Below are 27,887 nucleotides of genomic sequence, written 5' to 3'. Positions count from 1 at the left end.
CCTTCTGGGCCCGGCGGACTTCACGTCCGATCAACAAGTTAGAGACCGTAGATTTAAAATGCCATTAAAAAGGTTTATTTCTTTCGGCGGCAGCAATACCGGGTTTGACCACAAGAGGGCACGGTTTCGCGGCCATAGCATTAATATTGAGGCCGTCGTAGACCTTTTGCCTATGATCGGGACACCGAGAAGCGAAGCCACAAAGCGCAGAGCGTCCCCATTCACAGAGACCTTGATATGGCCAACTTCCTGTCCGTCCCTTTTAGTCTTCCCGGCCAACTTCGTTTCGCTGCGACTTTCTCGCCATGGCGGACTTCCTGTTAGCTCAGCCGTGCCTTCTGTTGTCCTGCAAAGATCGCGGTGCTCCTTTTTGTGAACAATGTGGACATTTGTGAAATTTGAGTGGGCCACGAACGAGAAGTATATATCGGAGGTGGTGACCCTTTGAGAGCTGTATGCAACGAAATTTCATTTTGATGTATGCCGATTAGTGTACATTCAAAGTGACAATAAAGTTATCATCATCATTTAGAGCCGGGGCCGGCGCTCAAGGTTTTTGGCGACCGGGTCCGGAATGGGGTTCCGTTCTCGTCTCGGGGGTCTCCTCGAAGGCTATCAAGCAAGGCAGCCGTTTAACGTGTTTTCCCAGTGCCCGACTCCCGGATGTAGAAGAACGAGTGGTATGGCTCTTCTCTGTGTAAGGTCTTAATAGGTTCCTCTTAAAAGTGTACCCCTCTCACCCCTGTCCACCGAACCAAGATGTTTTCATTCAATAGTTTTGCTTGACGTGCCCTGCTATTTCTTTAAGGAGATTGTACGTACGTACGTTTCTTTTTAATAATAATAATAATAAATTGGAAGGGACCTTGGAGGTCATGTAGTCCACCCCCTGCTCAGGCAGGAAACCCTATACCATTTCAGACAAATGGCTGCCCAGTCTCTTCTTAAAAACTTCCAGTGTTGAGTATTCAGCACTGCTGGAGGCAGGTTGTTCCACTGGTTAATTGTTCTGTCAGGAAGTTTCTTCTTAGTTCCAGGCTGCTTCTCTCCTTGACTAGTTTCCATCCCTTGCTTCTTGTCCTGCCTTCAGGCGCTTGAGACAATAGCTTGACTCCCTCTTCTTTGTGGCTGCCCCTGAGATATTGGAACGCTGCTATCATGTCCCTCCTCGTCCTTCTCTTCATTATACCCAATTCCAGCAACTGTTTCTTATATGTTTTAGCCTCCAGTCCACTAATCATCTTTGTTGCTCTTCTCTGTACTCTTTCTAGAGTCTCAACATCTTTTTTACATCCTGGCGACCAAAACTGGATGCAGTATTCTAAGTGCAGCCTTACCAAGGCATTGTAAAGAGGTATTACTTCACATGTTCTTGATTCTATCCCTGTTATTACAGCCTAGCACTGTGTTGGCTTTTTTGGCACCTGCAGCACATTGCTGGCTCATATTTAAGTGATTGTCCACTAGGACTCCGAGATCTCTCTCACAGTCACTACTATCGAGCAAGGTACCCCCTATACTATACCTGTGTATTTGGTTTTTCCTGCCTAAATGTACAACCTTACTTTTTTCACCATTGAATTTTATTTTGTTAGATAGTGCCAAGTCTTCAGGTTTGTTCATATCCTTCTGTATCTTAAGGCTATCTTCTGGAGTATTGGCTATTCCTGCAATCTTGGTGTTGTCTGCAAATTTGATGAGTTCCCTATCTTTCCCCTCATCCAAATCATTGATGAAGACGTTGAAGAGCACTGGACCCAGAACAGAGCCCTGGGGCACCCCACTACACACTTTCTTCCATGTCGATGCGGTTCCTTTGAGGACCATACGCTGGGTACGGCCTGTCAGCCAGCTACGAACCCACATTTTTCTATCTTATCAAGTAGTAGGTTGTGCTCTACTTTATCAAATGCCTCACTGAAGTCCAGGTAAATTATATCCACGGCATTTCTCTGGTCCACTAATTTTGTCACTTGGTCAAAGAATGCAATAAGATTTGCCTGGCGTGATCTGTTTTTGACAAACCCATGTTGGCTTTTAGTAATGACTTTGTTTGCATCTAGGTGTTTATGTTTATATTTGATGTTTCTAAAGGATATCCCTTAGAGATATCTATATATTATTATACATTGAACATTAAATTTCTAATTGAAATAAATTGTGTACATTTTATTAAGAAATGATAAATATAAATTGATATAAAAATAAATTAATTTATTTTGAAAATGTATATAATATATTGGTGCCTTATAGGTTTATCATTGAAAGTGTGGATAAAACGGGGAGACGAGATTAGTTGGAACTCATGGAATTTATTAATTTGTTTACCGTCCATCTAACTTTGTAGAACTTTGTCCAAAGCAAGTCAGGGTTAGGAAGTGCAGGAGATTTCTCCCTTTTCTCTCCAGGTTGCAAGAAACAGCCCGCCCACCGGCCAAAGGTACAAGAAGGAAAAAGCAGGTCTCTGGGGGCAACAAGAGACTCGGGTCTTTGCAGAGTCCGGCTTGCAATTTTGCTAACTTCCCCCAGTCACAGCTGCACTGACTGACCTAGCGGCCCTGTGGACCAGGAGGAAGGCTAAGAGGCCAGTCCTACAAAGGCCTGCAGGGTGAAAGCTTCAGCTTTTTGGAAAAGGCAGTGGAGAAAGGAGGTTACGCTCCCTGGATTTGCAGCCTAGAGCCTCCGCCGGATGTGTGACCTACCCTGTTCTGCTGTGGCTGTTAAGAAGGAACTCAGGAAAACAAATGTTGTCCTTGAGGATTTTTTTCTTTTTTGTCAGTTTCAGTGAGGTTAAGGCTTTTCCTTTTAAAGAGATGGGGATGGAAATTGAGTAAGGTTGGGAGCCGAGTTGGGAGCAAGAGGCAGCGGGGAAACACGGTGGGAGGTTGCGATGGCCACCACTGTAAATATTGCAGTTTTGGTGGGAAATAGCAGGAGGGACCTTTCCAAGGGCCTTCCCAGGAGCAGAGCTTGGCAGTCTACCGGGAAGGGCCCTTTCTGGTGTGCCTGCCAGGCCATGTAATAGAATCTTCAGATGGTGCTCCCGGGCCCCACTTTCCAGGGATTTAGAGACAAGGTAAGAACGCATCTCTTTTGGCGAGCTTTTGATTTCTGAACAATCCTCTTGTGTAATTTTCAATTGCATTAATGTTTATAGATTACAGTGTTAAGTGTTTTGTGAAGCACTTTGACGGTAGAAGAAACAAAACTGCCTAGATATAAAATAACTTAGAAACAAATGTAAAATTAGAAATAACTGTAAACATAGATTACATCTTAAACCTTAGCGTACTACACTCTAGGGATAAAGATAACTCTAAATCAAATTTCAAAAATCATTAGGCTTAATTGCTGTCTACACTTTTAAAATAAAAAAACACAGAAGCTTAACTGTAGCAGTGCCTGCCTGCAACAGCAGTACTTTTGCTTTTTACATCATCAAGTGAAAATCAGAGCAGCATTATGCCACTGAAATTAGTTCAAATTAAGCATCAGGATAGGTTTCAAGTCGTATCTCAGTCCAAGAGATGCACGATTACCCTATTAAATCTTCTGGGATTCTTTTGGGAGCCACCAAAAGAAATCTTTTAAATGGCATTTTAAGGTTATTCCTTATTATTTAAAGCTAATTAATACGGCATCATAGTCCTCCTTAACTTGGTTTAAGGCTTTTGAAGCAGGACACCTTCTGTGCCTGTGTCGCAGCAAATGGACCTCCCGTTGCCCTGTTAATAATAAGGTGTGAATTATAAAGATACAGAAGAATAATCGTAAAATGCCATTAAAAGGGTTTATTAATTGTGGCTGCTTGGAACACAGGACGGCACTATTTTCAGTCCCAGAAGGACTACAGAACGGGCACAGAAGAAGGAATCCTGCTTCAAAAGCCTTAAAAAGGTTTCTTTTGGTGGCTGCAATATACACTTTGACAGTTTTCCGTCCCATAGCGTTAGCAATCGAGGGCATCGTAGTACGCCTTTTCGAAGGCCTCAGTGCTATCTCTAAGGGACATGGCCTCCCTTGGTCCAAGCAGGTACGGCAACCACCAAAAGAAATCTTTTAAATGGCATTTTAAGATTATTATTCTTTATTAATAAAACCTTATTAATACGAGGCCATTTAATTCTGCACCTGTGTCTCAGGAAAATGGCCATCTGTCACCCTATTAATATCAATAATACGTTAATATTAACTATTAACATTAATAAGGCGTTAAGAATAAAGATGGAGAATAATAACCTTACAATCCCATTTAAAAGGTGTATTTCTTTTTGGCGGCCGCAATACCCGCTTTGACTACAGGAGGGCGCGCTTTTCCGTCCCATCGCATTAGTATCGATGCCCCCGTAGGCCTTTTGCCTAGGATCGGGTCACCGAGAAGCGAAGCCCCAAAGCCCAGAGCGTCAGCCAAAGCTTCGTCACTCTACGCTTCCCCGAAAGGGACGAGCCGCTCCCGTCGGCCTTCTGCGCACGTCCGCCGTCTCGTTCGTCCCGTGTAATCTCCGAGATCCCTTCTGGACCCGGCGGACTTCCTGTCCGTTCCTATCGGCGGTTCCCCAGGACTTTTCTACTAGGACCTTTTCATCAAGGCTGACTTCCGGTCCTTTCTTTTTGATCATTCCCCTAATTTCCTTTCAGAGAGTGAGAGACCTTCTCTGCACGGCGGACTTCCTGTCCTAGCAAATTCGCCCCCCCCCCCGGGGCCTTTGAAAAACGACCTTTCCACGATGGCCGTTTTCCGGCCCATCCTTCTTAGTCGTCCTCCAAATTCTTTTCGCGGCGACCTTCTGGGCAGGGCGGACTTCACGTAGCATTAAGAATGAGGCCGTCGTAGGCCTTTTGCCTAGGATCGGGACACCGAGAAGCGAAGCGACAAAGCACAGACCGCCCCCTTTCACAGAGACCTCAAAATGGCCGACTTCCTGTCCGTCCCTTTTAGTCTTCCCGGCCAACTTCGTTTCGCTGCGACTTTCTCGCCATGGCGGACTTTCTGTTAGCTCAGCCGCGCCTTCTGTTGTGCTGCAAAGATCGCGGAGCTCCTTTTTAGAGCCGGGGCCGGCACTCAAGGTGTTTTGGCGTCCGGGTCCGGAATGGCGTTCCGTCCCGTCTCGGGGGTCTCCTCGAAGGCTGTCAAGCAAGGCAGCCGTTTGATGGTGTTTTCCCAGTGCCCCACTCCCGGATGCAGAAGAACGAGTGGTATGGCGCTTCTCTGTATAAGGTCTTAATAGGTTCGTCTTAAAAGTGTACCCCGCTGACCCCCGTCCACCAAACGAAGATGTTTTCATTCAAGAATAGTTTTGCTTGACCTGCCGTGCTATTTCTTTAAGGTGATTGTACGTATTTACGTTTCATCATCATCATCATCGGAAGGGACCTTGGAGGTCATTTAGTCCAACCCCCTGCTCAGGCAGAACTTACAGAATCACAAGAGTTGGAAGGGACCATGAATGCCATCCAGTCCAACCTCTTGCTCAAGCAGGAGACCTTAAAGAACCAGAGAGTTGGAAGGGACCTTGGAGGTCATCTAGTCCAACCTCTTGTTCAGGCAGGAAACCCTATACCGTTTCAGACTAATGGCTGTCCAGTCTCTTAAAAACTTCCAGTGTTGGAGCATTCAGCACTTCTGGAGGCAGGTTGTTCCACTGGTTAATTGTTCTAACTGTCAGGAAGTTTCTCCTTAGTTCCAGGTTGCTTCTCTCGTTAACTAGTTTCCATCCATTGCCTTTAGGCATTTGGGAGAATAGCTTGACTCCCTCTTTTTTGTGTCAGCTCCTGGGATATTGGAACGCTGCTATCATGTCTCCCCTCATCCTTCTCTTCATTAAAGTAAGGTAAAGGTAAAGGTTCCCCGCACATGAATCCATTTGGTGGTGATGCTGTCTAACCCACATTTTTCTATCTTATCAAGTAGTAGGTTGTGCTCTACTTTATCAAATGCCTTACTGAAGTCCAGGTAAATTATATCCACAGCATTCCTCTGGTCCACTAATTTTGTCACTTGGTCAAAGAATGCAGTAAGATTTGTCTGGCATGATCTGTTTTTGACAAACCCATGTTGTCTTTTAGTAATGACTTTGTTTGCATCTGGGTGTTTATGTTTATATTTGATGTTTCTAAAGGATATCCCTTTGAGATGTCTATATTAATGTACATTGAATATTAAATTTCTAATTGAAATAAATTGTGTACTTTGTATTAAGAAATGATAAATATAAATTGATATAAAAATAAATATAATTTATTTTGAAAATGTATATAACATATTGGTGCCTTAAAGGTTTATCATTGAAAGTATGGATAAAATGGGGGAGAGAAGTTGGAACTCATGGAATTTATTGATTTGTTTGCCATCCATCTAACTTTGTAGAACTTTGTGCAAAGCAAGTCAGGGTTAGGAAGGGCAGGAGATTCCTTTCCTCTCCAGGTTGCAGGGAGGGGGAAGCCCGCCCACCGCCCAGAGGTAAAAGAAAGGAAAAGCAGGTCTCTGGGGGCAACAGGAGACTCAGGTCTTTGCAGAGTCCAGCTTGCAATTTTGCTAACTTCCCCAATCACAGCTGCACCGACTGAGGTAGAAGTCCTGTGGGTGAGGAGGAAGGCTAAGAGGCCAGTCCTACAAAGGCCTGCAGGCCGAAAGGCAGTGGAGAAGGAAGGTTACGTTCCCTGGATTTCAGCCTAGAGCCTCCTCCGGATGGGTGACCTGCCCTGCTGTGGCTGTTAAGAAGGAACTCAGGAAAACAGATAAGTTGTCCTTGAGGATTTTTTTTCCTTTTTTGCCATTTCAGCAAGGTTAAGGCTTTTCGTTTTAAAGAGTTGGGGATGGAAATTGAGTAAGGTTGGGAGCCGAGTTGGGAGCAAGAGGCAGCGGGGAAACACGGTGGGAGGTTGTGATGGCCACCACTGTAAATATTGCAGTTTTGGTGGGAAATAGCAGGAGGGACCTTTCCAAGGGCCTTCCCACGAGCAGAGCTCGGCAGTCTAGCGGGAAGGGCCCTTTCTGGCGTGCTTGCCAGGCCGTGCAGCAGAATCTTTGGATGGTGCTTGCGGGGCCCCACTTTGCAGGCATTTAGAGACAAGATAAGAAGTCATGCCCTTTGGCGAACTTTTGATTTCAGAAGAAGCCTCTTGTGTAATTATAAGACCGATTTCAATGGCATTAATGTTTATAGATTACAACGTTAGTGTTTTTTGTGAAGAACTTTGACGGTAGAAAAAACAAAAGCTGCCTAGATATAAAATAACTTAGAAACAAATGTAAAATTAGATTACATCTTAAACCTTAGCGTGCTACACTCTAGGAATAAACATAACTCTAAATCAAATTTTGCAAATCATCAGGCTTAATTGCTGTCCACACTTTTAAAATAAAACAATACAGAAGCATAACTGTAACGGTGCCTGCCTGAAACAGCAGTACTTTTCTTTTTAAATCAAGTGAAAATCAGAGCAACATTACGCCACTGAAATTAGTTCAAATTAAGCATCAGGATAGGTTTCAGGTCGTAGCTCAGTCCAAGAGACGCACAATTACCCTATTCTTAAATCTTTTGAGATTCTTTTGGCAGCCACCAAAAGAAATAAATCTTTTAAACGGCATTTTAAGGTTATTCTTTTTTATTTAAACTTTAATAATATTAATAGGGCATCGTAGTCCTCCTTAACTTTGTTTAAGGCTTTTGAAGCAGGACTCCGTCTGTGCCTGTGTTGCAGCAAACGGACCTCCCGTTGCCCTATTTATAATAAGTTGTTAGTAATAAAAATAGAGAAAAATAACGGTAAAATGTCATTAAAAAGTTTTATTAATTGTGACCGGAACACAGGACGGCACTATTTTCAGTCCTCCAAGGAGTACGGAACAGGCACAGAAGAAGGAATCCTGCTTCAAAAGCCTTTAAAAGTTTTCTTTCTTTTGGCGGCTGCTGCAATATACGGTTTGACAGTCTCCCGTCCCATAGCATTAGCAATCGTGGGCACCGTAGTACGCCTTTTAGACGGCCTCAGTGCTATCTCTAAGGGACAGAAAACCGTGTTCTCCGTCGGTCCAAGCGGGTACGGCAGCCACCAAAAGGAATAAATCTTTTAAACGGCATTTTAAGATTATTATTCTTTATTAATAGAACCTTATTAATACTATTTAATTCTGTGCCTGTGTCTCAGCCATCTGTCACCCTATTAATATCAATAATGCATTATTATTAATATTAACATTAATAAGGCGTTAATAATAAAGATGGAGAACAATAACCTTAAAATCCTATTTAAAAGGTGTATTTCTTTTTGGCGGTCGCAATACTCGGTTTGACCACAGGAGGGCACGCTTTTCCGTCCCATCGCATTAGTATCGATGCCCCCGTAGGCCTTTTACCTAGGATCGGGACACCGAGAACCGAAGCCCCAAATCGCAGAGCGTCAGCCAAAGCGTCGCCGCTCTACCCTTCTCCGAAAAGGACGAGCCGCTCCCGTCGGCCTTCTGCGCACGTGCGCCGTCTCGTTCCTCCCGTGTAATCTCTGAGAGACCTAGGGCCGGCGGACTTCCTGTCCGTCGATATCGGCCGTCCCCCAGGACTTTTGAAATAGGTCCCTTTCATGACGGCTGACTTCCGGTCATTTCTTTTTGATCATTCCCCTAACTTCCTTTCAGAGAGAGACATCTTCATGGTGGGCTTCCTGTCCTTTCCACGATGGCCGTTTTCCGGTCCATTCTTCTTAGTCATCCTCCAACTTCCTTTCGCGGCGACTTTCTGGGCCCGGCGGACTTCACGTCCGATCAACGTTAGACCGTAGATTTAAAATGCCATTTAAAAGGTTTATTTCTTTCGGCGGCCGCAATACCGGGTTTGGCCACAGGAGGGCACGGTTTCGCGCCCCATAGCATTAATATTGAGGCCGTCGTAGGCCTTTTGCCTAGGATGGGGACACCGAGAAGCGAAGCGACAAAGCGCAGAGCGTCCCCTTTTACAAAGACCTCGAAATGGCCGACTTCCTGTCCGTTCCTTTTAGTCTTCCCGGCCATCTTCCTTTCGCTGCGACTTTCTCGCCACGGCGGACTTCCTGTTAGCTCAGCCGCGCCTTCTGTTGTGCTGCAAAGATCGCGGAGCTCCTTTTTAGAGCCGGGGCCGGCACTCAAGGTGTTTTGGCGTCCGGGTCCGGAATGGCGTTCCGTCCCGTCTCGGGGGTCTCCTCGAAGGCTGTCAAACAAGGCAGCCGTTTGATGGTGTTTTCCCAGTGCCCCACTCCCGGATGTAGAAGAACGAGCGGTATGGCACTTCTCTGTATAAGGTCTTAATAGGTTCCTCTTAAAAGTGTACCCCGCTGACCCCCGTCCACCAAACGAAGATATTTTTATTCAAGAATAGTTTTGATTGACCTGCCCTGCTATTTCTTTAAGGAGATTGTAGTACGTACGTTTCTTTTTAATAATAATAATAATAATAATAATAATAATAATAATAATAATAATAATAATAATAGGAAGGGACCTTGGAGGTCATTTAGTCCAATCTCCTGCTTAGGCAGAACTTACAGAACCACAGAGTTTGAAGGGACCCTGGTGGTCATCTAGTCCACCCCCATGCTCAGGAAACCCTATACCATTTTAGATAAATGGCTGCCCAGTCTCTTCTTAAAAACATCCAGTTTTTGAGCATTCACCACTTCTGGAGGCAGGTTGTTCCACTGGTTAATTGTTCTAACTGTCAGGAAGTTTCTCCTTAATTCTAGGTTTTTGGGTTGAAGCACATCATCACATTTCACATCATAAAGTGGAAATCGGAGCAAAATTATGCCACTGAAATTAGTTCAAATTAAGCATCAGGTTAAGTTTCATGTGGAAACTCAGTTAAGAGCCGCTCTCCAGGGTCCCGTCACAGAGTCCGGTAGGTATGCAGAGAAGGCCTTTCCTAGGGGCCGATGCTTTACTTTCTGGCCGGGGGTGGGTGGGAGTCAGAAATGACCTCCAGGGCCCTCTTAGCAGCAGAATCCAAAACAGAAAGGAGGACACGAGACAGGCAAGCAGGTAGCTTTGCAGCAAGCAGGTGGCATAAGAAAACCCAGGGTGTTTCTGATAGTATTTTGGGTCCTATTGAGTCAGCACTGTTTTTCCGAGCGTAGGGGCAACTTCAGTAGCTGTTTTGCATTTGTCTTTAGCCCTTTTTGGGGCAAAAAGCAGTCTGTGTAACACTTGTTGCTCCTACTTTCTAGAACTAGGCCGCTCAGTTGATGCAGGCACGGAGCCCTTCTGCGAAGACCTTTGATCAGCCTGCCCCTTGGAAAGTTAAACACCAAGGGGACCACCCTATCCTTTCGGCCACGGGGGACAGCGAGAGGTTGGAGTTTAGAGGTAAGGAGCCGGTGTTTTGTGTTACGTGCCTACGGTCCGCTCTGATCTTCTCAGCAGCACTCTCCATCGCTTCTGGTTCTGCCAATGCTGTAACGATCTATTTTGTTCTTGAGATATAATGCGGCATCTGCGTTTTTCACAGAGGGAGTAACAAACTTTCCAGGCCCCTGCCAATACTTTCTTTAAAATCAAACATTTGCCTTTTAAAATACCGCCACAACGTTGTTACGCTCTGCCAGATTTTGTCTACGCTAGTTAGTAGCAGAATATCCACAGAGACCCTTATTGACTGAAAAGCAGTCTGGGAGCAGTTAGCCAGAGGGCCGCTCTGTAGTCACAGAGAGCCTCGTGAGTCACAGGGAAGCCCATCCTCTACGAGAAGGAAGAAAGAGGAAAGATGTTTTGCTAAAAAGAAAACAAAACAATAAATAAATTGTAAGCTTTTAAACAGCTCTATATTCTCCCCAGGTGGACTTTTTTCACCCGCAGTCTCAGTTTGAGGCTCTGGTGTCTCATTTTGCCTTTCCAATCCACAAGCAAAAAATTTAAACGAGATGATCTCATAATTCACTTCTCTTAACAGACAGGAGTAGAAGAGGAGTTGCTTCACCCACACGGCCTGTAGAGGAAGGAAAACATCTATTGCCCGATCGGTCATGTCCTCGCCAACGAGGTTGGCCTCGGGAAGGTTCGTTCAACCAGCCTTCGACAGACCATCCACGGAAGACTTCAGGGGCTTCCTAGATCACGGTAGCCCCAGCATTCGGTCTCGGCTTAACATGAGGCGTACACCAGGCCGGTGCGGCCGATTCAGGAAACCACAAATTCCCACTCGGGTCAACGCGTGAGACCTGTTCGTTCAGGCAAGCTGCCGCCCTCGCTACTGCCGGGCAGGCCTCCTCGCCTGCGCCCTGGAGGCCAAGCCCTTCTGCCTCCCGGGATGCAGACTTGCTGCAGCTGTGCCTTTTTGTCTCCAAGCAGGTGGGTTCTTTTGTTCCGCTTTGATCTGCTCTGCTTTCCTCAACCCATTTTTGCTGCTTTCATCTTCTGCCTTCTCTGTAAATCTATGTGAAAGCTGATGAGAAGTAAAGTTTTAGTATTTACCGAGAAAAAAAATATTGTTATATGTATAGTCATGTGCTGCAGCTCTAGATGGAGAAATAAGTCTGTGGAGCCAGCGTGAGAGGATGGGGTTTGGTCTTTGTGGAAACCGAGTCGGTGGAAAGATCTGAATAGACTCTAAAAGGACCAGCCGTCCGCAGGGAATATAAACCTTCCATTCCCCACTATGTAATCAGAGGCGAAGCGGGTTTTCAGATGAGAGGCGAAACATCTTCAGAAATGAACGGGATTCCGTTCGCGTCTGAACAAAGGATCTTTGGGATAACCACGACTCGGACGACTCAAACATACAAAGAAACCATTTGAAAATATTAAACACGGAACATATCGCTAGGGAACAAAAAAAATCATTTTTAATGAGAAAAGTACATTTGTGGAAAGTAAGCCTACATAGCACATACATATATCTTAAGAAGGTAAAATATGACGTCTATTGACGTCAATCCTATTTTGTATAATATATAGGAGTCAAAATAACATTAAATAATTAGGTTGAAAAATCAAACCAGGAGTACTTTAATTTTTATTTTATCGATATAATTAAATCCTAAAGGTGAGGATGTGTAGAAAAGGCAACAACAAACCAATATCGGGCGAAGACGCATTTGTCTGCATTCTGCAACGGCCAAGCATTAAAATTAATTTATTCATATTCTAAAGATAAGATAAGCGGGGAATTTTCAGAAAAAGACAATTGTTTGCGTGAGGAAGGGTCAGTCTGAATTTGCATTCCCACATGCGTAAGAACCGGAATAATTTAAAATAGTCAAACGGTCACAAATCTACCATTCTAAACGAAGACGCGTTAGGAAGCCTTCCTTTTAAACAGAAACCTTACTTCATCTTCCCGTTTTACGTAAGCTCCCCAGCGTTTCCATCCCAATTATCGATCAGGTCCACGCTTCTCAAAATTTAGCAATTCTGCTAGTACCCGCTATTTCCCATATCGTTAACCAGTAATTTCTTGGGAAATTAACAAGGACGCAACAAAACGCTTTTTGCATAGGAAGATAACTTTCCGAATCCTTCCGTCAAAAAATAAATACATTTTTTAAAAAAACCTTTTTAACGGCATTTTTAAATCATTCTATATTATTAAAATTATTAATATTAACAGGCCAACGTAGGGCTTAATTCGCTTTAAGGCTTCTGAAAAAGGATTTGTTCTTCTGCGCCTGCGTTGCAGCAAACGGGTTCCGTTTAAACATTAATATTAATAACGAGGCGTTAATATTCATATGTAATAATAAAGCATTAATAAAAAGGAGAAGTTAAAACGCCATTAAAAAGGATTTTTTGTTTCGGCGGCAGCAATACCCCGTTTGACCACAGGAGGGCACCGTATTCCGTCCCACACCATTAACATAGAGGCCGCGGGAGGTCTTTCGCCTAAGATCGGGACACCGAGAAGAGAAGCCCCAAAAAGCGCAGAGCGTCAGCCAAAGCGTCACCATTCTACGCGTCAGCCGGCTCGTTCTTCACGAATAATCTCCGAGAGACCTTCTCTGCCCGACGCACTTCCCGTTCGTCGATATCGGCCGTCCTTCAGTTCTTTGAAATAGGACCTTTCCATCACGGCTGACTTGCGGTCATTTCTTCTTAGTCATCGCCCAAGTTCCTTTCGCGGCGACCTTGCGGGCACGGCGGAATTCACGTCCGATCAACAAGTTAGTAGACCGTCCATTTAAAACGCTACTAAAAATATTTTTTTATTTTCGCGGCCGCAACTCCCGCTTTGACCACAGGACGGCAGTTTTCCGTCCCATAACATTATCACCGAGACCACGGTAAACCTTTTCGAAGGCCTCAACGCCGCTATCGCTAAGGGACGGAAAACAGTGCCCTCCTGTGGTATACGCCGGCGTAGCAGCCACCAAAATAAATCAACCTTTCAAGTGGCGTTTTAAGATTATTATTCTCTATTAATCAAACCTTATCAATATTAGGTCCTCTTATTCTGCGCCTATGTCTCAGCAAAAGGGTCACCCGTCCCCCTATTAATGTTAATAAGGCGGTAATAATAAAGAAAGGTAATAACCTCAAAACGCTATTTAAAAAGGATTATTTCCTTCGGCGGCCGCAATACCCGGTTTTACCACAGGAGGGCACGGTTTTCCGTCCCATAGAATTATCATTGAGGACGTCGTAGGCCTTTTGCCTAGCATCGGGACTCCGATAAGCGAAGCAACAAAGGGCAGAGCGTCCCCTTTCACAGAGACCTTCCCAGCAAGGCGCACTTCCTGTCCGTTTAAACTTACCGTCCCCCCGGGCCTGTGGAAAAATTACGTTTCCATCCTGGCTGACTTCCGTTCCTTTCTTCTTAATCATCCCCCTAACTTCCGTTCCCAGGAAGGCGGACTTCCTGTCCGGTGAAATTTGCAGTCCCCCAGGCTCTATTGGTACGTACTTCTTAATTATCCCTCCAACTTCCGTTCCCATCATGGCGGACTTCCTGTCCGTCAAGTTTGCAGTCCCCCAGGGCCTTCTGGTCCGTTCTTTTTTATCATCCCCCTAACTTCCGTTTCCATCATGGCCGACTTCCTGTCCGTTGAAATTTGCAGTCCCCCAGGGCCTTCTGGTCCGTTCTTTTTTATCGTCCCCCTAACTTCCGTTTCCATCATGGCCGACTTCCTGTCCGTTGAAATTTGCAGTCCCCCAGGGCCTATTGGTACGTCCTTTTTAATTATCCCTCCGACTTCCGTTCCCATCATGGTGACTTCCTGTCCGTTATTTTTGCAGTCCCCCAGAGCCTTTTTGTCCGTTCTTTTTTATCATTCCCCGCTTACTTCCGTTCTTAGCATGGCGGACTTCCTGTCCGTTGAAATTTGCAGTCCCCCAGGGCCTTTTGGTCCGTCCTTAATCATTCCCCCCAGCCAACTTCAATTGTGCTTAATGGGGTTTAATGTCGGTTAATTGTTATTAATGGGGGTTAATGGGATTAATAATGGTCAATTGTTGTTAATGGGGTTTAATAGGACTAATAGTGGTCAATGGGGGTTAATGGTTGTTAATGGCGGTTAATGGGTTTTAATGGAGTAAATTGCGAGTCAATGGGGGTTAATGCACTTAATGGTGGTTTATGGGGGTCAATGGTGGTTTATGAGCATTAATGGGTGTTAATGGGTGTTAATTGTCTTTAATGCAGTTAATGTGGGTCAATGGTGGTTTAAGGCGGTTAATGGTGGTTAATGAAGGTTAATGGGGGCTAATGTGTGTTAATGAAGTTAATAGGGGTCAATGGTGGTTTATGGGGGTTAATGGTGGTTAATGAAGGTTAGTGGGGGTTAATGGGTGTTAATGCACTTAATAGGGGTCAATGGTGGTTTATGGGGGTTAATGGGTCTTAATGAAGTTAATGGGGGTCAAGGGTGGTTTATGGGGGTTAATGGTGGTTTATGGGGGTTAATTGTGGTTAATGCAGTTAATGTGGGTCAATGGTAGTTTAAGGGGGTTAATGGTGGTTACTGAAGGTTAATGGGGGTTAATAGGTGTCAGTGCAGTCAATGGTGGTCAATGGTGGTTTATGGGGGTTATTGGGGGTTAATGAAGGTTACTGGGGGTTAATGGGTGTTAATGCACTTAATGGGTGTCAATGGTTGTTTATGGGGTTAATGGTGGTTAATGAAGGTTAATGGGGGTTAATAGGCTTTAGTGCAGTTAATGGGGGTCAATGGTGGTTTATGGGGGTTAATGGATTTTAATGAAGTTAATGGGGGTCAAGGGTGGTTTAAGGGGGTTAATGGTGGTTAATGTGTGTTAATGAAGTTAATGGGGGTCAATGGTGGTTTATGCGGGTTAATGGTGGCTAATGAAGGTTAATGGGGGTTAATGGGTGTTAATGAAGTTAATGGGGGTCAATGGTGGTTTATGGGGGTTAATGGTGGTTACTGAAGGTTAATGGGGGTTAATAGGTGTCAGTGCAGTCAATGGGGGTCAATGGTGGTTTATGGGGGTTATTGGGGGTTAATGAAGGTTACTGGGGGTTAATGGGTGTTAATGCACTTAATGGGTGTCAATGGTTGTTTATGGGGGTTAATGGTGGTTAATGAAGGTTAATGGGGGTTAATAGGCTTTAGTGCAGTTAATGGGGGTCAATGGTGGTTTATGGGGGTTAATGGATTTTAATGAAGTTAATGGGGGTCAAGGGTGGTTTAAGGGGGTTAATGGGGGTTAATGTGTGTTAATGAAGTTAATGGGGGTCAATGGTGGTTTATGCGGGTTAATGGTGGCTAATGAAGGTTAATGGGTGTTAATGAAGTTAATGGGGGTCAATGGTGGTTTATGGGGGTTATTGGGGGTTAATGAAGGTTACTGGGGGTTAATGGGTGTTAATGCACTTAATGGGGGTCAATGGTGGTTTATGGGGGTTAATGGGTGTTAATGAAGTTAATGTGGGTCAATGGTGGTTTATGGGGGTTAATGGTGGTTAATGAAGGTTACTGGGGGTTAATGGGTGTTAATGCACTTAATGAGGGTCAATGGTGGTTTATGGGGGTTAATGGGTTTTAATGAAGTTAATGGGGGTCAAGGGTGGTTTATGGGGGTTAATGGTGGTTTATGGGGGTTAATTGTGGTTAATGAACGTTAATGGGTGTTAATGTGTGTTAATGAAGTTAATGGGGGTCAACGGTGGTTTACGGGGTTAGGGTTTTAGTCATGACTTTGTTTGCATCTGGGTGTTTATGTTTATATTTGATGTTTGTAAAGGATATCCCTTTGAGATATCTATATTAATGTACATTGAATATTAAATTTCTAATTGAAATAAATTGTGTACTTTTCATTAACAAATGATAAATATAAATTGATATAAAAATACATATAATTTATTTTGAAAATGTATATAACATATCGGTGCCTTAAAGGTTTATCATGGAATTTATTGATTTGTTTGCCATCCATCTAACTTTGTAGAACTTTGCGCAAAGCAAGTCAGTGTTAGGAAGGGCAGTAGATTCCTCCCTTTCCTCTCCAGGTTGCAGCGCGGAGGGAAGCCCGCCCACCGCCCAGAGGTAAAAGAAATGAAAAGCAGGTCTCTGCGGGCAACAGGAGACTCGGGTCTTTGCAGAGTCCAGCTTGCAATTTTGCTAACTTCCCCAATCACAGCTGCACTGACTGAGGTAGCAGTCCTGTGGGTGAGGAGCAAGGGTAAGAGGCCAGTTCTACAAAGGCCTGCAGTGGAGAAAGAAGGTTACGTTCCCTGGATTTGCAGCCTAGAGCCTCCCCCGGATTAATTAATTTATTTTATTTTTATTTTTATTACATTTATATCCCGCCCTTCTCCGAAGACTCAGGGCGGCTTACAAGCTTAGCAGTGGGTGACCTACCCTGTTGTGGCTGTTAAGAAGGAACTCAGGAAAACAGATAAGTTGTCCTTGAGGATTTTTTTTTCCTTTTTTGCCGGTTTCAGCAAGGTTAAGGCTTTTCCTTTTAAAGAGTTGGGGATGGAAATTCAGTAAGGTTGGGAGCCGAGTTGGGAGCAAAAGGCAGCAGGGAAACACGGTGGGAGGTTGCGACGGCCACCACTCTCAATATTGCAGTTTTGGTGGGAAATAGCAGGAGGGACCTTTCCAAGGGCCTTCCCAGGAGCAGAGCTCGGCAGTCTACCGGGAAGGGCCCTTTCTGGCGTGCTTGCCAGGCCGTGCAGCAGAATCTTCGGATGGTGATTGCGGGCCCCACTTTGCAGGCATTTAGAGACAAGATAATAAGGCATGTCCTTTGGCGAACTTTTGATTTCTGAACAATCTGGTTAATTTTTTAGTTAAATTTTTTAGGGGGTTAGGGAGAGGGGTGGGGGGTAATGGTTGTTTGACTATGGGGGGTGGCCATACAACCATGGTGCAGGCCAGGCCTGGGTCCGACTGCGTTCGGGGGGAGCGGGGTGTGGTTACATCTGGGGCTCAGGAGCGTGTCGTGGGATTACCGATTCCCACGACACTGGGGTATGGCAGCAGGCGTATGGACAGAGGGCCGTATCGTTACCGGGAGGGCCGTCCCCGCTGTTTACAAGCGGTGAGGCGCTCCAACCCTCTGTTTCTTCCCCGAGGTGCCGGGAGCAAGGATGCGCAGCATCCTGAGCTCCGGCTGGTTTACCTGAATGCCAGGTCCGTGGTTAATAAGGCTCCCCTTGTGCGGGATTTGGTGGAGGGTGAGCATGCGGACCTGGCTTGTATCACCGAAACCTGGTTGGGCCCAGAGGGTGGGGTCCCTTTGGTTGATCTTTGCCCACCAGGTTTCCGAGCGTTACACCGGCCTCGGGCTCAAGGTAGGGGCGGGGGAGTGGCGGTAGTTATCAGGGAGACCTTATGTCCGCGGGAGACCACCGTCCCTCAGATAGTCGGGTGTGAATCTCTCTTTTTGAGGTTTGGTTCGGGGGCGCAGTTGGGCTTGCTGCTGGTGTACGTTTCGCCTAGTCACACAGCGGCAGCCCTGCCTGAGCTACTCGATGTCCTCTCCGGTTTGGTGATTGAGTTCCCCAAACTTTTAGTTTTGGGTGACTTCAATCTACCATCCCTGGGAGGGTCATCTGAGTTAGCTCGGGAGTTCATGGCTTCCATGACGGCCATGGACCTGACGCAGGTAATTTCTGAACCAACTCATGAGGGAGGCCACACCCTGGACCTAGTTTTTTTATCTGGACGATGGTTGGATGATCTTGGTGGGGGCTCTCCATTTATTATGCCCCTGTCATGGACCGATCATCACCTCCTGCGGCTGGTCTTCCGTTTTCCCCCCCCCCGCCGTGGGGATACGGAACCAATTAGATGGTACCGCCCCAGGCGCTTAATGGACCCTGACGGGTTCCAGGCAGCGCTGGGATCCCCACCTGCCTCCGTCGCTCACAACTCGGCGGATGCCTTAGTGGAAGCCTGGGAAAGGGCAGCCACTGAGGCACTGGACCGAGTTGTACCCTTGCGGCCCCTGACCCGGCGCAGATCCCAACGAGCTCCATGGTTTTCCGCGGAGCTCCGGGAGATGAAGCATCGGAAACGGGGCCTAGAGAGCTGCTGGAGGTCCAGCCGATCCGAATCCGACCGGTTGCGGTTAAGAACCTATATTAGGTCTTATCTCGCTGCAATGAGGGTGGCGAGGTGTAATTACTTCTCCACCCTCATCGCGTCCGCCGATAACCGCCCGGCCGCCCTGTTTACGGTGACTCGCTCACTTCTTAATCAGGAGGTGAGGGGGGATCCCTTGCAGGGTCGTGCCGAGGAGTTTGGTCAGCATCTGTCGGATAAAATCGCTCGGATTCGGACCGGTTTGGACTCCAGCTGGGCAGAGTCTGACGATCAGGACACGGGCGGTCTTGTCAATGTTATCTGGGAGGAGTTTGATTCTGTGACCCCTGATGAAGTGGACAGGATTATGGGGAGGCTGAGCTCCACCACATGTTTATTGGACCCGTGCCCTTCCTGGCTGGTTTATGCAGCTAGGGAGAGGACACGAGGCTGGTTCCAGGCGGTGATATCTGCTTCTTTGAGTGAGGGTAATTTCCCCACCGTCTTGAAGGAGGCGGTGGTGAGACCCCTCCTCAAGAAGCCAGCCTTGGACCCAGCTGTGTTGAACAACTTTCGTCCAGTCTCCAACCTTCGCTTTCTTGCGAAGGTTGTCGAGAGTGTGGTGGCGCATCAGCTCCCTCTGGTCCTGGATGAAGCGGATTATCTGGATCCGTACCAATCGGGTTTCAGGCCCGGGCACAGCACGGAGACGGCATTGGTCGCTCTGGTGAATGATCTCTGGAGGGCTCGGGATAGGGGATGTTCCTCTGTCCTAGTCCTATTAGACCTCTCAGCGGCTTTCGATACCATCGACCATGGTATCCTGCTGCGGCGTCTCAGGGGATTGGGAGTGGGAGGCACGGTTCTTCGGTGGTTCTCCTCCTATCTCCTGGGACGTTCGCAGTCGGTGTTGGCAGGGGGGCAGAGATCGGCCCCTAGGTCTCTCGTTTGTGGAGTTCCTCAGGGGTCGGTTCTCTCGCCTCTCCTGTTCAACATCTACATGAAACCGCTGGGTGAGATCATTCTTGGTTTTGGAGTTGGGTATCATCAATATGCCGATGATACCCAACTTTTTATTTCGACCCCAAACCACCCCAGTGATGCCCTCGCTGTGATGTCCCGTTGCCTGGAGGCGGTTCGGATCTGGATGGGGAGGAACAGACTTCAACTCAACCCTGACAAGACTGAGTGGCTGTACATTCCGGCATCCCGGGACATTCAAAATGTTCCATCTCTTTTTATGGGGGGTGAGTCTTTACCCCCCCGTGGATAGGGCGCGCAACTTGGGAGTCCTCCTGGATTCGCGGCTTACCTTAGAAGATCATATGGTAGCCGTGACTAGGGGGGCTTTCGCCCAGGTTCGCCTGGTGCGTCAGTTGCGGCCCTATCTAGACCGGGAGGCCTTGTGTACGGTCACTCATGCGCTCGTGACCTCTCGTCTTGACTACTGCAATGCTCTCTACATGGGGCTTCCCTTGAAGACCACTCGGAGGCTCCAACTGGTACAGAATGCGGCCGCGAGAGTTGTCTTGGGAGTTTCCCGGTACTCCCATGTTACACCTTTGCTCCGCGAGCTGTATTGGTTACCAGTTGTCTTCCGGGTGAGGTTCAAGGTCTTAGTGATGGTTTTTAAGTCCTTACATGGCATGGGTCCAGAATACCTCGGGGATCACCTGCTGCCGGCTTCAACTCCCCTCCACCCTGTGCGTTCCCACAGAGAGGGCCTCCTCAGGGTGCCTCCGGTCAGAGAATGCCGGCTGGTGGCCCCCAGGGGGAGGGCCTTCTCTGTGGGCGCCCCGGCTTTGTGGAATCAACTGCCGGTTGAGCTCCGGATGGCACCGGATCTCCGCTCCTTCCGGCGCGGGTTAAAGACCCACCTATTTGAACAAGCTGGCCTGGCCTGATGGGGAGTTAATTTGGGTTTTAAATATTTGTATATTTTATTGTTTTATTTTGGGCATTAATTTAATTCTATTTTAACTTTTGTATTTTTGTATTTTTATTATATGCCCTGTTCACCGCCCTGAGTCCTTCGGGAGAAGGGCGGTATAAAAATTTAATAAAACTAAACTAAACAAAACTAAACAATCCTCTTGTGTAATTATAAGACCGATTTCAACGGCATTAATGTTTATAGATTACAACGTTAGTGTTTTTTGTGAAGAACTTTGACGGTAGAAAAAACAAAAGCCGCCTAGATATAAAATAACTTATAAACAAATGTAAAATTAGAAATAACTACAAACATAGATTACATCTTAAACCTTAGCGTGCTACACTCTAGGAATAAACATAACTCTAAATCAAATTTTGCAAATCATCAGGCTTAATTGCCGTCCACACTTTTAAAATAAAACAATACAGAAGCATAACTGTAACAGTGCCTGCCTGCAACAGCAGTACTTTTGTTTTTAAATCAAGTGAAAATCAGAGCAACATTACGCCACTGAAATTAGTTCAAATTAAGCATCAGGATAGGTTTCAGGTCGTAGCTCAGTCCAAGAGACGCACAATTACCCTATTCTTAAATCTTCTGAGATTCTTTTGGCAGCCACCAAAAGAAATAAATCTTTTAAACGGCATTTTAAGGTTATTCTTTTTTATTTAAACTTTAATAATATTAATAGGGCATCCTAGTCCTCCTTAACTTTGTTTAAGGCTTTTGAAGCAGGACTCCGTCTGTGCCTGCGTTGCAGCAAACGGACCTCCCGTTGCCCTATTAATAATAAGTTGTTAGTAATAAAAATACAGAAAAATAACGGTAAAATGTCATTAAAAAGTTTTATTAATTGTGACCGGAACACAGGACGGCACTATTTTCAGTCCTCCAAGGAGTACAGAACAGGCACAAAAGAAGGAATCCTGCTTCAAAAGCCTTTAAAAGGTTTCTTTCTTTTGGCGGCTGCTGCAATATACGGTTTGACAGTCTCCCGTCCCATAGCATTAGCAATCGTGGGCACCGTAGTACGCCTTTTAGACGGCCTCAGTGCTATCTCTAAGGGACAGAAAACCGTGTTCTCCGTCGGTCCAAGCGGGTACGGCAGCCACCAAAAGGAATAAATCTTTTAAACGGCATTTTAAGATTATTATTCTTTATTAACAGAACCTTATTAATACTATTTAATTCTGTGCCTGTGTCTCAGCCATCTGTCACCCTATTAATATCAATAATGCATTATTATTAATATTAACATTAATAAGGCGTTAATAATAAAGATGGAGAACAATAACCTTAAAATCCTATTTAAAAGGTGTATTTCTTTTTGGCGGTCGCAATACCCGGTTTGACCACAGGAGGGCACGCTTTTCCGTCCCATCGCATTAGGCCTTTTACCTAGGATCGGGACAGCGAGAAGCGAAGCCTCAAATCGCAGAGCGTCAGCCAAAGCGTCGCCGCTCTACCCTTCTCCGAAAAGGACGAGCCGCTCCCGTCGGCCTTCTGCGCACGTGCGCCGTCTCGTTCCTCCCGTGTAATCTCTGAGAGACGTAGGGCCGGCGTACTTCCTGTCCGTCGATATCGGCAGTCCCCCATGAGTTTTGAAATAGGACCTTTCTATCACGGCTGCCTTCCGGTCCTTCCGTTTTTGATCATTCCCCTAACTTCCTTTCAGAGAGAGACTTCGGTACGGTGGGCTTCCTGTCCGATGAAATCCATCGTCCCCCAGGGCCTTTGAAAAACCACCTTTCCATCCCATAGCATTAGCACGGAGGCCATCGTAGGCCTTTTCGAAGGCCTCCATTCAGCTGTCGCGAACGGAAGCAAAACAGTGCCCTCCTGTGGTATACGCCGGCGTAGCAGCCATCAAAATAAATCAACCTTTCAAGTGGCGTTTTAAGATTACTATTCTCTATTAATCAAACCTTATCAATATTAGGTCCTCTTATTATGCGCCTGCGTCTCAGCAAAAGGGTCACCCGTCCCCCTATTCATGTTAATAAGGCGGTAATAATAAAGAAAGGTAATAACCTCAAAACGCCATTTAAAAAGGATTATTTCCTTCGGCGGCCGCAATACCCGGTTTTACCACAGGAGGGCACGGTTTTCCGTCCCATAGAATTATCATTGAGGACGTCGTAGGCCTTTTGCCTAGCATCGGGACTCCGATAAGCGAAACAACAAAGGGCAGAGCGTCCCCTTTCACAGAGACCTTCCCAGCAAGGCGCACTTCCTGTCCGTTTAAACTTACCGTCCCCCCCGGGCCTGTGGAAAAATTACCTTTTCATAATGGCTGACTTCCGTTCCGTTCTTCTTAATCATCCCCCTAACTTCCGTTCCCAGTAAGGCGGACTTCCTGTCCTGTCAAATTTGCAGTCCCCTAGGGCCTATTGGTACGTTCTTCTTAATTATCCCTCCGACTTCCGTTCCCATCATGGGGACTTCCTGTCCGTTGAAATTTGCAGTCCCCCATGGCCTTCTGGTCCGTCTTTTTTTATCATCCCCCTAACTTCCGTTTCCATCATGGCCGACTTCCTGTCCGTTGAAATTTGCAGTCCCCCAGGGCCTATTGGTACGTCCTTCTTAATTATCCCTCCCACTTCCGTTCCCATCATGGGACTTCCTGTCCGTCAAATTTGCAGTCCCCCAGGGCCTTCTGGTCCGTCCTTTTTTATCATCCCGCTAACTTCCGTTTCCATCATGGCCGCTTCCTGTCCGTTGAAATTTGCAGTCCCCCAGGGCCTATTGGTACGTCCTTCTTAATTATCCCTCCCACTTCCGTTCCCATCAGGGGGACTTCCTGTCCGTTGAAATTTGCAGTCCCCCAGGGCCTTTTTGTCCGTTCTTTTTTATTATCCCCGCTTACTTCCGTTCTTAGCATTGCGGACTTCCTGTCCGTTGAAATTTGCAGTCCCCCAGGGCCTTTTGGTCCGTTCTTAATCATTCCCATCCCAACTTCAATTGTGCTTAATGTGGTTTCATGTCGGTTAATTGTTATTAATGGGGGTTAATGGGATTAATAATGGTCAATTGTTGTTAATGGGGTTTAATAGGACTAATAGTGGTCAATGGGGGTTAATGGTTGTTAATGGCGGTTAATGGGTTTTAATGGAGTAAATTGAGAGTCAATGGGGGTTAATGCACTTAATGGTGGTTTATGGGGGTCAATGGTGGTTTATGGGCATTAATGGGGGTTAATGGGTGTTAATTGTTGTTAATGCACTTAATGTGGGTCAATGGTGGTTTAAGGCGGTTAATGAAGGTTAATGGGTGCTAATGTGTGTTAATGAAGTTAATGGGGGTCAATGGTGGTTTATGGGGGTTAATGGTGGCTAATGAAGGTTAATGGGGGTTAATGGGTGTTAATGAAGTTAATGGTGGTCAATGGTGGTTTATGGGGGTCAATTGGGGTTAATGGGGGTTCATGGTGGCTAATGAAGGTTAATGGGGGTTAATGGGAGTTAATGAAGTTAAAGGGGGTCAATGTTGGTTTATGGGGGTTAATTGTGGTTACTAAAGGTTAATGGTGGTTAATGGGTGTTAGTGCAGTTAATGGAGGTCAAGGGTGGTTTATGGGGGTTAATGGGGGTTAATGCAGTTAATGTGGGTCAATGGTGGTTTAAGGGGGTTAATGGTAGTTAATGAAGGTTAATGGTGGTTAATGGGTGTTAATGAAGTTAATGGGGGTCAATGGTGGTTTATGGGGGTTAATGGGCGTTAATGAAGGTTAATGGGGGTCAATGGTGGTTTATGCGGGTTAATGGTGACTAATGAAGGTTAATGGGGTTAATGGGTGTTAATGAAGTTAAAGGTGGTCAATGTTGGTTTATGGGGGTTAATTGTGGTTACTGAAGGTTAACGCTGGTTAATGGGTGTTAGTGCAGTTAATGGGGGTCAATGGTGGTTTATTGGGGTTAATGGTGGTTAATGAAGGTTAATGGGGGTTAATGGGTGTTAATGCACTTAATGGGGGTTAATGGTGGGTTATGGGGGTTAATGGGTGTTAATGAAGTTAATGGGGGTCAATGGTGGTTTATGGGGGTTGATGGTGGTTACTGAAGGTTAATGCTGGTTAATGGGTGTTAGTGCAGTTAATGGTGGTCAATGGGGGTTAATGGGGGTTAATGGAGGTTAATGAAGGTTACTGGGGTTTAATGGGTGTTATTGCACTTAATGTGGGTCAATGGTGGGTTATGGGGGTTAATGGTGGTTACTGAAGGTTAATGCTGGTTAATGGGTGTTAGTGCAGTTAATGGTGGTCAATGGTGGTCAATGGTGGTTTATGGGGGTTAATGGAGGTTACTGGGGGTTAATGGGTGTTAATGCACTTAATGGGTGTCAATGGTTGTTTATGGGGGTTAATGGTGGTTAATGAAGTTTAATGGGGGTTAATACACTTAATGGGTGTCAATGGTTGTTTATGGGGGTTAATGGTGGTTAATGAAGGTTAATGGGGGTTAATAGGCGTTAGTGCAGTTAATGGGGGTCAATGTTGGTTTATGGGGGTTAATGGTGGTTACTGAAGGTTAATGGTGGTTAATGGGTGTTAGTGCAGTTAATGGAGGTCAATGGTGGTTTATGGGGGTTAATGGTGGTTAATGCAGTTAATGTGGGTCAATGGTGGTTTAAGGGGGTTAATGGCGGCTAATGAAGGTTAATGGGGTTAATGGGTGTTTATGAAGTTAAAGGGGGTCAATGTTGGTTTATGGGGGTTAATTGTGGTTACTGAAGGTTAATGGGGGTTAATGGGTGTTAATGCACTTAATGGGGGTCAATGGTGGTTTATGGTGGTTAATTGTGGTTACTGAAGGTTAATGGGGGTTAATGGGTGTTAATGCACTTAATGGGGGTCAATGGTGGGTTATGGGGGTCAATGGGTGTTAATGAAGTTAATGGGGGTCAATGGTGGTTTATGGGGGTTGATGGTGGTTACTGAAGGTTAATGCTGGTTAATGGGTGTTAGTGCAGTTAATGGTGGTCAATGGTGGTTTATGGGGGTTAATGGAGGTTAATGAAGGTTACTGGGGGTTAATGGGTATTAATGCACTTAATGGGTGTCAATGGTTGTTTATGGGGGTTAATGGCGGTTAATGAAGGTTACTGGGGGTTAATGGGTGTTAATACACTTAATGGGTGTCAATGGTTGTTTATGGGGGTTAATGGTGGTTAATGAAGGTTAATGTGGGTTAATAGGCGTTAGTGCAGTTAATGGGGGTCAATGGTGTTTTATGGGGGTTAATGGGTTTTAATGAAGTTAATGGGGGTCAAGGGTGGTTTATGGGGGTTAATTGTGGTTTATGGGGGTTAATTGTGGTTAATGCAGTTAATGTGGGTCAATGGTGGTTTAAGAGGGTTAACGGTGGTTAATGAACGTTAATGGGGGTTAACGTGTGTTAATGAAGTTAATGGGGGTCAACGGTGGTTTACGGGGTTAGGGTTTTAGTCATGACTTTGTTTGCATCTGGGTGTTTATGTTTATATTTGATGTTTGTAAAGGATATCCCTTTGAGATATCTATATTAATGTACATTGAATATTAAATTTCTAATTGAAATAAATTGTGTACTTTTTATTAAGAAATGATAAATATAAATTGATATAAAAATACATATAATTTATTTTGAAAACGTATATAACATATCGGTGCCTTAAAGGTTTATCATGGAATTTATTGATTTGTTTGCCATCCATCTAACTTTGTAGAACTTTGCGCAAAGCAAGTCAGGGTTAGGAAGGGTAGGAGATTCCTCCCTTTCCTCTCCAGGTTGCAGCGCGGGGGGAAGCCCGCCCACCGCCCAGAGTTAAAAGAAAGGAAAAGCAGGTCTCTGCGGGCAACAGGAGACTCGGGTCTTTGCAGAGTCCATCTTGCAATTTTGCTAACTTCCCCAATCACAGCCGCACCGACCGAGGTAGCAGTCCCGCGGGTGAGGAGGAAGGGTAAGAGGCCCGTCCTACAAAGGCCTGCAGGCCGAAAGGCAGCGGAGAAAGAAGGTTACGTTCCCCGGATTTGCAGCCTAGAGCCTCCCCCGGACGGGTGACCTGCCCTGCCGTGGCCGTTAAGAAGGAACTCAGGAAAACAGATAAGTTGTCCTTGAGGATTTTTTTTTCTTTTTTGCCGTTTCAGCAAGGTTAAGGCTTTTCCTTTTAAAGAGTCGGGGATGGAAATTGAGTAAGGTCGGGAGCCGAGTCGGGAGCAAGAGGCAGCGGGAAACACGGTGGTAGGTCGCGACGGCCACCCCTCTCAATATTGCAGTTTTGGTGGGAAATAGCAGGAGGGACCTTTCCAAGGGTCTTCCCAGGAGCAGAGCTCGGCAGTCTACCGGGAAGGGCCCTTTCTGGCGTGCCCGCCAGGCCGTGCAGCAGAATGTTCGGACGGTGCTCGCGAGCCCCAGTTCGCAGGCATTTAGAGACAAGATAAGAAGGCACGTCCTTTGGCGAACTTTTGATTTCTGAACAATCCTCTTGTGTAATTATAAGACCGATTTCAACGGCATTAATGTTTATAGATTACAACGTTAGCGTTTTTGGTGAAGAACTTTGACGGTAGAAGAAACAAAAGCCGCCTAGATAAAAAATAACTTAGAAACAAATGTAAAGTTAGAAATAACTATAAACATAGATTACATCTTAAACCTTAGCGTACTACACTCTAGGAATAAAGATAACTCTAAATCAAATTTTGCATATCATCAGGCTTAATCGCCGTCCACACTTTTAAAATAAAACAATACAGAAGCATAACCGTAACGGTGCCTGCCTGCAACAGCAGTACTTTTGTTTTTAAATCCAGTGAAAATCAGAGCAACATTAGGCCACCGAAATTAGTTCAAATTAAGCATGAGTATAGGTTTCAGGTCGTAGCTCAGTCCGTGCCTTTCCGTCTCCTAGCAGGCGGGTTCTTTTGCTCTGCTTTCCTCAACCCATTTTTGCTGCTTTCGTGTCCCGCCTTCTCTGTAAATGTACGTAAAAGCCGACGAGAAGTAAAGTTTTAGTATTTACCGAGAAAAAATTTTTTTATTCGTATAGTCACGTGCCGTAGCCGTTGACGGAGAAATAAGTCCGTGGAGCCAGCGTGAGAGGACGGGGTTCGGTCTTTGCGAAAACCGAGTCGGCGGAAGGATCCGAAGAGACTCTAAAAGGACCAGCCACCCGCAAGGAATATAAACGCTCACATTCCCCACTATCTAATCCGAGCCGAAGCAGGTTTTCAGGCGAGAGGCGAAACATCTCGAAAAAGTAACAAGATTCCGGTCGAGTCCGGAAAAAGGATCTTTGGGATAAATACGACTCGTACGACACAAAGAGAGAAAGAAACCATTTGAAAATATTAAAGACGGAACATTTGGCTAGGGAACAATTTAATCGTTTTTAAGGAGAAAAGCACATTTGCGGAAAGTAAGCCTACATAGCACATACATATATCTTAAGAAGGTAAAACGCGACGTCTCCTTCGAAATCCCGTTTTGTATAATATATAGGAGTCCAAATAACATTA

The 27,887-nt window shown here is 45.6% G+C and overlaps 1 long non-coding RNA gene across 1 annotated transcript; it reads left to right on the top strand.

Annotated features, from left to right (window-relative positions):
• Positions 1-53: 53 nt before the first annotated feature.
• On the top strand, positions 54-27,887 carry LOC310646795. Its single transcript, XR_014493762.1, has 7 exons — positions 54-680; positions 1,272-1,354; positions 1,596-3,076; positions 10,198-10,336; positions 10,920-13,125; positions 26,288-26,610; positions 27,419-27,887. It is a non-coding gene; the product is annotated as an uncharacterized lncRNA (long non-coding RNA).

The sequence above is a fragment of the Vipera ursinii genome, assembly GCF_947247035.1.
Source record: "Vipera ursinii genome assembly, chromosome: 14".
Classification (NCBI taxonomy): Eukaryota; Metazoa; Chordata; class Lepidosauria; order Squamata; family Viperidae; genus Vipera; species Vipera ursinii.
This window is presented reverse-complemented; position numbering and strand designations above follow the sequence as displayed.